Below are 10,326 nucleotides of genomic sequence, written 5' to 3'. Positions count from 1 at the left end.
CAGCGAAATTCAACCGGTCGCTTAAGAAATCGTCCTGGCTGATCGCCAGACGCGATAGACGTCAGTAAAACGACACAGTTGGAGGAATCAAACATCTTCTAGATGTGAGAATTCCTGAGCCTGCCAATGGGCAGAAAAATCGGGATCAGACCTAAATTACTGCTCCCAGTCTAACTATCTCTCAAATTAAGTTGCCTCATAGCAAAGGTACCTCTGCGCTTTTGTAGAGGGGCATAGTTGCGAGGCACACATGCATCTCATTTATCTACGAACCCTGGTTAGTTCGACATACAATAAGGGGTTAAGGGAGGGGTTTTTTTTGTTACAGACACAACGAGGCGGCCAATTCAAGGGCTTTCATTCTGACGAAGGAAATAAAGATCGTCCTCCTGCTTGAGCTATGTTCTAGCGACGTGATGGTTGTAGTCACGGGTTTTAAAGGAATTAAGAGGCTAGTCATGAGATCTGCTTACTTTTCATGAAACAGTGATACCAATCTGCCAGTTGAGGTACGTACACTGGTGGAATACTGCAAGGTAACGTTTCTTCCTTTTCTGCTAGGGTGCAATTCTAACTCCCACCATACTTTTCAAGGCAGCACGGACATCAAGTTAAGAGCGTATGACCTACCGGAATACATAAGCACCACTGATTTAGATATTATTTACACGAAGAACACTCCGACCTTTCGTAACTGGGTTAGGAAGTAAGTCATTGACATCGCTCTCTGTACGTGTAGTTTCAGAGACATTTTTAAGATGTGGAAAGTCTAAGATGAACACAAATAGAGTTCGTGCTAGAATCCTTTGTACCTACTAGCCGTAAGTAAGCCATAAATGCATTAAGAACGGACTGGGGTCAGTTTTCTATGGAACTAAGAAGTGCAATTTCAGGGGTCCCCATTTCAGTTAGAGACGTAAATACCCTCAAGACGGCAGCCGAAATCTTCATGGAAGTCAAAAATTCTACTTATGAAAGTAGCGGTCGTCCATCAAGATTCCGAAAGGTTGGGCAGACACACTGGTGGAATGTGAATCTCGAGAAGCTTTGCAGTAAACGAGAGAAAGGTTCAAACGTGTCTATTCTGGCAAAACAAAGGAACTATGGACATCATTTACGATGAGAGATGAATATATGAGTGCCATTTTCCGCGATTCACAAAGTTAGGAGAAGAGAGGATGACACCTTTAAGGCACTCAAAGCCGCCTGCGGCCCAACTGGCCCGAAACGGCGCCTAGCTAACCACATTGTTATACCAGCCAGGGCCAGCTAGGCCCTGAAGTCCTTCACTCCTTATAAGTCTCCTAGTCTGGATAGCATATATTCAGTCTTTTTACAGGTGGCTGGTTAGACCGCAATAGGTCCGATTGTGTCTTTCTTTACAATAAACAACATGTCTTTAGGGCCAATCACTCGACTAAGACGGCCCTAAGTACAGCAGTTAAACTCATTAAAGGATAACGGAAGCAAAAAGACCTCACGGTTAAAACCTTTATGGACCTGTCACATGTTGGCTAATACGAACTTCGAAAAGGAGTGACGACCCTGCCTATTCACGAAAGAGGAATCAGTTATTGGAATTGGATTCACAATTACGATGGGATCGTACGCCAGAGTTGTACACTCTGAGATTATGGCCATTCTCCAGTGCGCCTATAAGAAATAGAAGTATGGCAATAAAAGGAAGATGCGTATCCACTCAGACAGCAGAGTGGATACGCATAGAGAGGGCTTTAGGGCAACAATTAAGGCTTATAAGAAGACGCAACGGGAGCACTTAAGCGTAAGGTGTTGTTATTGTCTCAACCCAGAATAATAATAATAATAAAGAATTAAATACATAAATTTTTTCTAGTTAATTCAATTTCTCTACTCTTAGTTTCTTGATTTTAATATTTTTATGGATGCGGAATATTTTACGTCTTTATAAAACGTAACTGTCCCCAAACATTTTTACAACTTGTAATTTGATAATCTGTAGGAGAAAAGTCTTGTATAATAGGCTCTTGATGTTTAAATTTTGTGACTCTAGTACTTTTATTTGTTCACTGATAATATACATGGTCTACTATTATAAGAAATAAACTATTTATTTCAAACGATATTAATTTAAGATTGTTGAAGCAGTGGAAAAAGTAGGTCTCTATTACATAGACAGAATTTTTAATGAATCACTGTGGGGCTTAAAAATTTATAATAAACATTTTTTTATATTGCAACACTTTTAATAAAATTTAAAAAATGTGGCGCTGTTATTTTGATCTGAAACGGATTTTTAGCTTTTTTCATTTTAAAACCCTAAAGAAGATCTAGGTGTACAATCAAATACAAAAATTCTGAATCTTGAACTTGAATAAATCATTGCAATGTCATTATTATTCCCAAATCTTACTCTCTTAGAGAAGATAAATTTCTTTTGTTAGACTGAGATGTAATATGTAAACATAAATATTACAGCAGAACAAGGTTCACAACTCTAATTAGTGTGAATGTGATTAAGATAACATATATGACCTCGAATACAACACTCAAATATTATTTCAAAGACTGTGAACGACATTCGTTTCTACCGTTAAAACTAGTTTCTTTTATAGTTGAAAAATATGAGGATCGTTTATAGTATGGCTTTCATCTTGACGGTGATACTCTGTTCTATTAGTAAATATAAAATTATACTATATTTATAATCTTAAAAAATGTTCTAACATAGAATCTCAGTAATCTTTCTGCAATTTTATTCAAAGAGAAATGCTGTACATATGTAATCAGCTTCTTATTTAAATTTCAGTAAATCTTATCCACTTAGGACTTTTATGAAATTCTATTTTCCAGAATTCGGAACTTTTGGTTAATCGAGGATTTCGAAAATCAACAGTCAAATTATATGAATTAATATCTACAGTTAACTATTCTAAACTGAAAAATCTAAGATCATTAACGTTATAATCTATTTATCGCAAATTAGCTGTCAGATGCAAATCGCGAATTTGAGAATTCAAAATGCCTCCTGTGCGATAACTTGCATTCTAAAAATTAATTGAAAATACAAATGTTTAAGGTTGATTAAAGAAGATCAAAAATAAATTTGAAATTATTTCCTATCCTAAATACTATTATTTTTTCAAACTCTCTTTAGGCTTTTCAAAAATGGTTATGAATTGAATCTGGAAGTTTAACAAGGTTTCGGAATCTAAAATCTCCTAACCCTCAAAGCGCTCTAGGGGCAGTGGGCAACCCCGATATTTTTACGCAGTTATACCAAAGGACCCTTTTTGAATTTGAATTCTGTGCAGCCCTCCCGTGTTATACCTCTAAAAGAAAAAGATTTGCTCCATGTGAAGTCTTCAGAAATAGTCTTCAGAAATAGTCTTCAGAAATGTTATTCATTCAGAATCCTATCTAGAGAAAAATTCATCAAATCTTAATATTGAATATGTCGGATATTTTTATCAAAAACACGGTCATATAAATAGGTCCAGGGGCTCTCGTGCTAAGGGAAGTTTTCTTACTCAAGCCCAAAAGTTTCGCCATCCTGCCACCATGCGACATTGCGCAATAGTCGAATGGTGAAGAGAATTCGAATCTCTAATAAAGTGCTTTTTGCGACATAATGACCTAAATATATGAATTTTTTCAGTATTTCCAAAAATATTTTTACGATATATTCAGTCTGGAACTTTTTATCAGTAAGTTTTTCTTGTCGAGATTCTTTTCTTTTCTTGAATTTGCGACATTCTAATACAAAAATAATTATAAATTTTAACATATCTCGTTGCATAATTTCAATTAAACCAAAGCATCGTAGATCGGGATATAAAATATTTTGCTAGGAGTGGGTAGGCCCCAGACAGCTTTTAAAAACTTTGTTAAAATTTAATCTTTCAAGTACATTCGCTTATAGAGAATTATTTTGCGCATTTTCTGAATAGAAGCATATTTATAAAAAAATATATGCATAACATAAGAATATATCATCAATAAGAACTTTTTCCATTTAAAAAATGATGCAAGTTTGTTGTAAAATAACATTTTCCATATATGTGCACCTATACTCGGATAAAAGCCATACCTGCTGCGCCTGGTGGTCTCCCAGTCTACGCTACGAGGGCAATCTAACAACACTGCACGCACAACAATAAGATCCTTGTATTCCATTAACGGCACCTTCAATTTTAGTAAAACTTCACGAAAATGTCTACAGATGCATTTACCCGGAAAAAAGGAATAAATTTTTTGCATAACCAAACAGATAAATTTCAATTGCTCTACAAGCTACTTTTGAGCTTTACTATACGCTTATCACTTTGAACAAATACATTATGTCCTTTTACTAATTTTCTAACTGCAATTTTGCATTTGGCATTCAAATAATAAATTCAACCGCTACTACACTACTATTGCACCCTAAGTAGAAATTTTTGGAATTAACCGGAAGCTTTAATACTAAAAAAGAAAAAACAAAAGCATTAGTACAAAACAAATTTATGCTGCATTCAGAATGTATTAAAAACAAAACATTTATCTTTCGAAAAATTAAGCGTCTGTTTCTTCTTGCAGAATTCAGTTCACAATTTGACTGTTTGCCAAATGGTGCCCCTATTCCTGGTGGTTCCCGGCACAGACCGTCTTCCTTATCTACTTCTGAGAGACAACTTCCCCATTCCAGTGTTGTTCCTCCTGCCATTTATGTTTCTCCTGTCAGTTCTGTTCCTTGTGCCAGGTCTGATTCTTCTGACAGTTCTGTTCCTCCCTCTAGTTATGTTCCTTCTGTCAGTTCTGTCTCTCCTGCTATTCCTGTTTCCCCTGTCAGTTCCGTTTCTCTTACCAGTTCCGTTCCTCCTGGCGGACATCAATCTAACCTTGGGTCTTTTTCTCCTGTCGAACGTGCTCAACGTGTAAGGTCCAGTTGTCCTCCTGTCAGAACCATAGTTCCACCCACCAGGCTTCCTTCTTCGAACGGACTTGAATATGGACTTGACCAACTTCAATTTATTCAGCTTACTTCCGCTAAAAATCCTTGCCGGCAATTCGAACTTCGCAGATACACATTTTCTGCAGATGAGCGAATTAAAATACTCGTAGAAAATCATTTATTCTTGCCTGTGCCCACCCGAGAACAGATCGTATTATCGACACGCGATGGTGACGTCTTTGGAATATTGACAATGGACTATTCACTTGCTGGAATATATAAACATAATTCTGGTATTAACCATGAAGCAAGAGCAAAAATAAATGTAGAGACTGGCAGTATTACTCCACTAACATTAGACGAAATCAAGGAAATTCCAGTAGGCTTTGTTCGTTGCATCTTAAACGATTTCAGAATCGTGCATGTAAACCACAGTGACAGGTAAGTTAATTTTCAAGTCACAATAGTAGCTTTTCTTAATTTAAGTTTTACTTGACTCTCACTGAATTTAATGGATCTTTAAAGTATTTTCATTTTTGTTCAGTTTATCCTACAAACATTTTAATTCTATTCAAAGTTGTTTATCTAAGTTTAATGAAAAATTTGTAGATCTATATTGTTTAACCTCCCACAAATTCCTGGGCAGTAAGAAAAATCGTTGAAACCTTATGTAAATTTATGAACAATTGTGCTAATATAACGTTCCTCCTGCAAGACCTCACCAGCCGCTCATCTCTTCTCCTACCGAACGTTCTCTTCCTCCGAGGTCCGGGTATCCTGTTTACAGGTGCTTGGCTCCACCTACCAAGCTCCCTTCTTCTGATGGAAAGGGATATGGACTTGATCAACTTCCGTTTATTCAGCTCACTTCCGTTGAAAATCGAAACCGGGTATTCAAACTTCGAAAATACACTTTTACTCAAAATAAAAGACTCTTATTACTCGGAGGACCGAATAATTATATGCCGATGCCAAGGCAAGAGCACATCATATTATCAACATTTTCTGGTGACGTCTTTGCAATATTGGAGAGTACTAAATATCTAGCTGGAATATATGCATATATTAATCACACTGGCAAAAAATCTCGGGTAAAAATGAACACTCGAAATGGAACGATTACTCCCTTGACTACAGTTGAAATGAAGGAAACTCCAGTAGGCCGACTTCGCCCCATCTTAAATCATTTCATTGTACAACATGAAAACCAAAGTCATATACGTCATTGAATTATTGAAGACAATTTAAAAATGAAAAAAAAGTTTCGGATTCGAACCTAGCTTATCCGAGAGTGCTTCATTTTAGTTCGCGATTATCCGAGAGTGGAACAAAAATAGATGACGCGTCTAATCCGAGCTGTAGCGGAAGATTAGCCGGTATTATCCAAGCTCCATGCATTATTCATACATATGACCTTGTCTTAACCAAAAATACATCAGGGCATATGTAATATAAATTATTTATAAGATTTTTAAAAACTGCAATTGTACTAATTGAATGTTTATTTATGTATACTTTCAGCTTATTATACTGAGAGTTTCTTTTGACTTAACATTTCGTTTTGTCAGAGTTTTCCGATTCTGTTTCATTTCCTCACAAGAAACATTATTAATAATTTTTTTATGTCACAAGGTAACTTTAATGCATTCGGAACAAACCCCAAATAAATCTTTACTCTTTACGGGCTGATTTCGAATATCAAGTAATGTAAATGTGCGCCTTTACGTCCACAAATTTTTATTTTTTAGTATTAAAAATATCAATTATTCGTAAAAGTAATAATTACAATATTTTGAATAATAATAGTTCGAAAAATTTTCTGAAGCTGGCTTAATAAGTTATAAAATTATTATTCATTCTGCTTGTTGTGATATGTTTGAAGAACTCTCATAATCGTAATTTTAATATTTTTATGGATACCAAGTTATTTTACGTATCCGTAAATCTTATCTGTCTTCGCAAACATTGAAACTAGTCAACAGCTAATTCTTAGGAGATAAGTCTTGTGAAATAGACACCTGTTATTCATATATTATTGATTGCCAAAGAAATAAATACAGTAGGTGTCTATTATTTATTGAGAATTTGTAAATGAAACTCGCAAGGGTGAAAAAATTGTAATTAACAGTTGTAACAATTTTCAAACTTTCACTAGAATAAAGAACATTCTTTGGTTTTATGCGAATATTTGGGGTTTGTCTTGCGCTTTAGGAAAAATGTAATTTTAATTTGATTTCAATTTACATAAATACTTTCGCTCGATAATGTGGTTACCCCGCGTTAATCGCTAAGACTTTGTATAAGCCCTGCATTTGTGTTCAAGCCTTTAAAAATTAAGGTTTAACAAATCGATAAATGTAATATTGTGATTATGATTTCTCTTTTGTTAAAACTCCTTTGAATTTAACGAACACATTATCATCGCGTATCTCGCGCTGCGCACTCGACTTTGTTTACCCTCTTCACTATTTTACACTATGAGCAACACTATTATAGTAAATGTACAATATATTTATTTGTGCCCCACGTGCTGGCAATGCTTGGTCAGACGTTGAAAAATTATGTACGAATTTTAGTTTTGATAGTTACTTCGATACTTTGTCCTCATTTTGCACTAATTTTTATTTGTATCTACCATAAAAAATGTATCCTTTTAATAAAGTTACATTATTACATCACTTTCCAACCACTTTATTTTTTTATCGCCTTGTTATTTTGCATGATTAAAACAAAAACTACACATTCTTTAAAAAATGATTAATAAACAAATTTGTAGATCTTTTAAGAGGAAAGAAATTTTTTTTATTTGCCGTAGCTTGTGTTAGTTTTCTAAAATTCTATTTTCTTGTTTTTCATCATGTTTTTATGGATGAAGCAAAAACTAAAAGCCCTATCTAAAATTAAATAATAAAAAAATTTCGCGTTAAATTTAATTTCTTATTTTAGGGTCCAAATACCCATTTTTTGTTTCCCGACGGGAAATAATGGAATACTGGTATATATTTGGGAAGAACATTTTCATTGTATAGGTCAATGAGTTTAAATGGATTCGAAACGATTCCCTGTTATTCACCGTGTAGCTATTAATGGACTCTCTGCGCCTTTTAGGGACAAAACTTTCGTTGATTTTGCTAATCATTTTATTGATATTGTGTTTAAAAATGATAATAATTTGAATAAATAATTCACACATAAAGAGAAAAAGGTTTCTCTAGGTTGAAGTCTATAAGAAATTAATTAGAGATTGATTTTCTGTCATCATATAGTCAGAACTTGAAAATACTTTATTTTATTATTGATTTGGGTTGAGTTTCAAATGCACTAAGGGTACCTTGTGCCATAAAAAAACTATTAGAAGTAAATCATTATAAACCCACAAGAATGTTCTTTAAAGAAACCGTTTGTAAGGAAATTAAATAAAAACCCTTTTATCCGTCTACGAAAAACAAGGGAATGAACGAAAGATCAAAACCTTGTGAAGCATACAAAATTAAGTTTTCATTATTACATGTAATTAGAAGATACTCTTAAAACTTGGAGAAAACTTTGTATCATAAATATTCACAAGAGAACTCTAAAGAGACGAGGACCAAGGATGCAAGTACTCTACAGTTACGAGCGATCCGACTCCAATGAAGCGCGCGGAAATTTTCCCTTTATACCTGCCGTTTGGATACACGCGCAGTTAAAAAAGTCACGGTCAGTTAGCATCAATGGAGCCAGGCGTGCGCGATTGCGTAGTAGACCTGTGTGTGTTCCCACGCATCACCCAAAATATAACAGCCGCAGGAGTGGGATTTACTTTCCTGCTTGTATCTTTGAAGATGGCGATTTCCGAACTTCATGTATCTTTAGAATTCGAGTGGGTTTTTAAAATATCTCAACTAATTCAACGACGTGGATGATTTGAAATTTGTTGCTAACAGAATAAATGTATGCATAAAGTCCAGCAAGATATTTAGTACTAGCATGAATTGTTTCGGTCCTCCAAGCAAAATAGGTTATTTATCTACAGAAAAAGTGTATTTTTGAAGTTTGAATCTTTGTTTAGGATTTTCTTTGGAAGTAAGTAAAATAAACTGAAGTTTCTCAAGTCCATAACCTTTTCCGTCAGCAGAAGGAAGTCTGGTAGGTGGAGACATGCACCTGTAATCAGGATACCTGGACCTCACAGGGAGAGAAGATTTGGCATGAGAAGATGACCTGAGTGGAGAATGAGGTCTGCCAAGATGAACATTAAATTAGTACAATTATTTATCAATTTGCGCAGAGTTATATATGATTGTTTTATTGAAAAGGCGATTGTCACAGATTGAATTAATTTTTTTATATGCATGTCATAAAAGCAAGTTCGAAGTTTACAATTTCAAATGAACTACTGGAACTTCTTTAATTTCAAGTGTGGTCAATGGGGTAATCGCGCCACTTCTTATGTTTATTTTTGTCCTTTTAGTAGCTTTGATGTGACGATCATAAGCAAATAATCCAGCAAGGGTTTCCCTACTCGACAATACAGCAAACACGTCACCATCGAACGTTAATGATACAATTTGTTCTTGAGGTGGCACTGGCTTGAAGACATTACGTCCTGAGAGTACTTTAATTTTTTCATTCAAAGGAAAAGTGTATTTTCGGAATTAAAAAAGCCGGTTTTGATTCTTATTGGAAATAATCCGAATAAACTGAATTTGGTCAAATTAATATCCATGTCCCTGAGAAGTAGGGAGCCTTGTGGGTGCAGCTATAAATCTAGCTTTTCTGAAATTTCGAATCCATGTTTAAAAACTTTTTGAAATTACTCAACAACTACTTAGTATTTAATGTGTGTCCTTGGTTCAGATTTATTGATTACGATTTGCTACTGGGTTAATAAACTAAACAAAATTTAGGAATAATTTAATATATTTGAAAATTACCTCAACATAAGATATTAAAACGATTAATTTTCTTTAGCAAATGAATTCAGGACTTTGAAGCTACCCTAAGAAAAATGGGTTATACTTTCTACTTTAATAGGCGAACTCAAAATCTTCTATCAGAATATTTTCATTTTTGAGTCTTATGCTTTTCTATCTACAATTTCTAATTCAAACTATATAATATTTTACACGAACAACATTTATATCAAATCCCATATTTCAGAAATTTAGAAATTTTCTGATGAAAGTCTTGATGAAGTCTTTCTTGATGAAAGTCATGTCAAATTTAGTTTATTGTTAATGAGTGAAAGAACTAAAACTGAAAACTTTATGTAATTTAATGAGAAGTAAAATTAATACAAATACTCGAACATCAAATTTGAAGTGGTTGGAATAAACATTTTGTAAACACGTAGCTTAGAATACATATTTTTGTTGGAAGGAGCGATAACGCTGTAGATTTATAAGGAAATCATATAATAACTCTGACATTCT

This window comes from Belonocnema kinseyi, chromosome 10 (genome assembly GCF_010883055.1).
Source record: "Belonocnema kinseyi isolate 2016_QV_RU_SX_M_011 chromosome 10, B_treatae_v1, whole genome shotgun sequence".
Classification (NCBI taxonomy): domain Eukaryota; kingdom Metazoa; phylum Arthropoda; class Insecta; order Hymenoptera; family Cynipidae; genus Belonocnema; species Belonocnema kinseyi.
The sequence above is the reverse complement of the archived record's forward strand: the minus strand, read 5'-3'. Positions refer to the sequence as shown.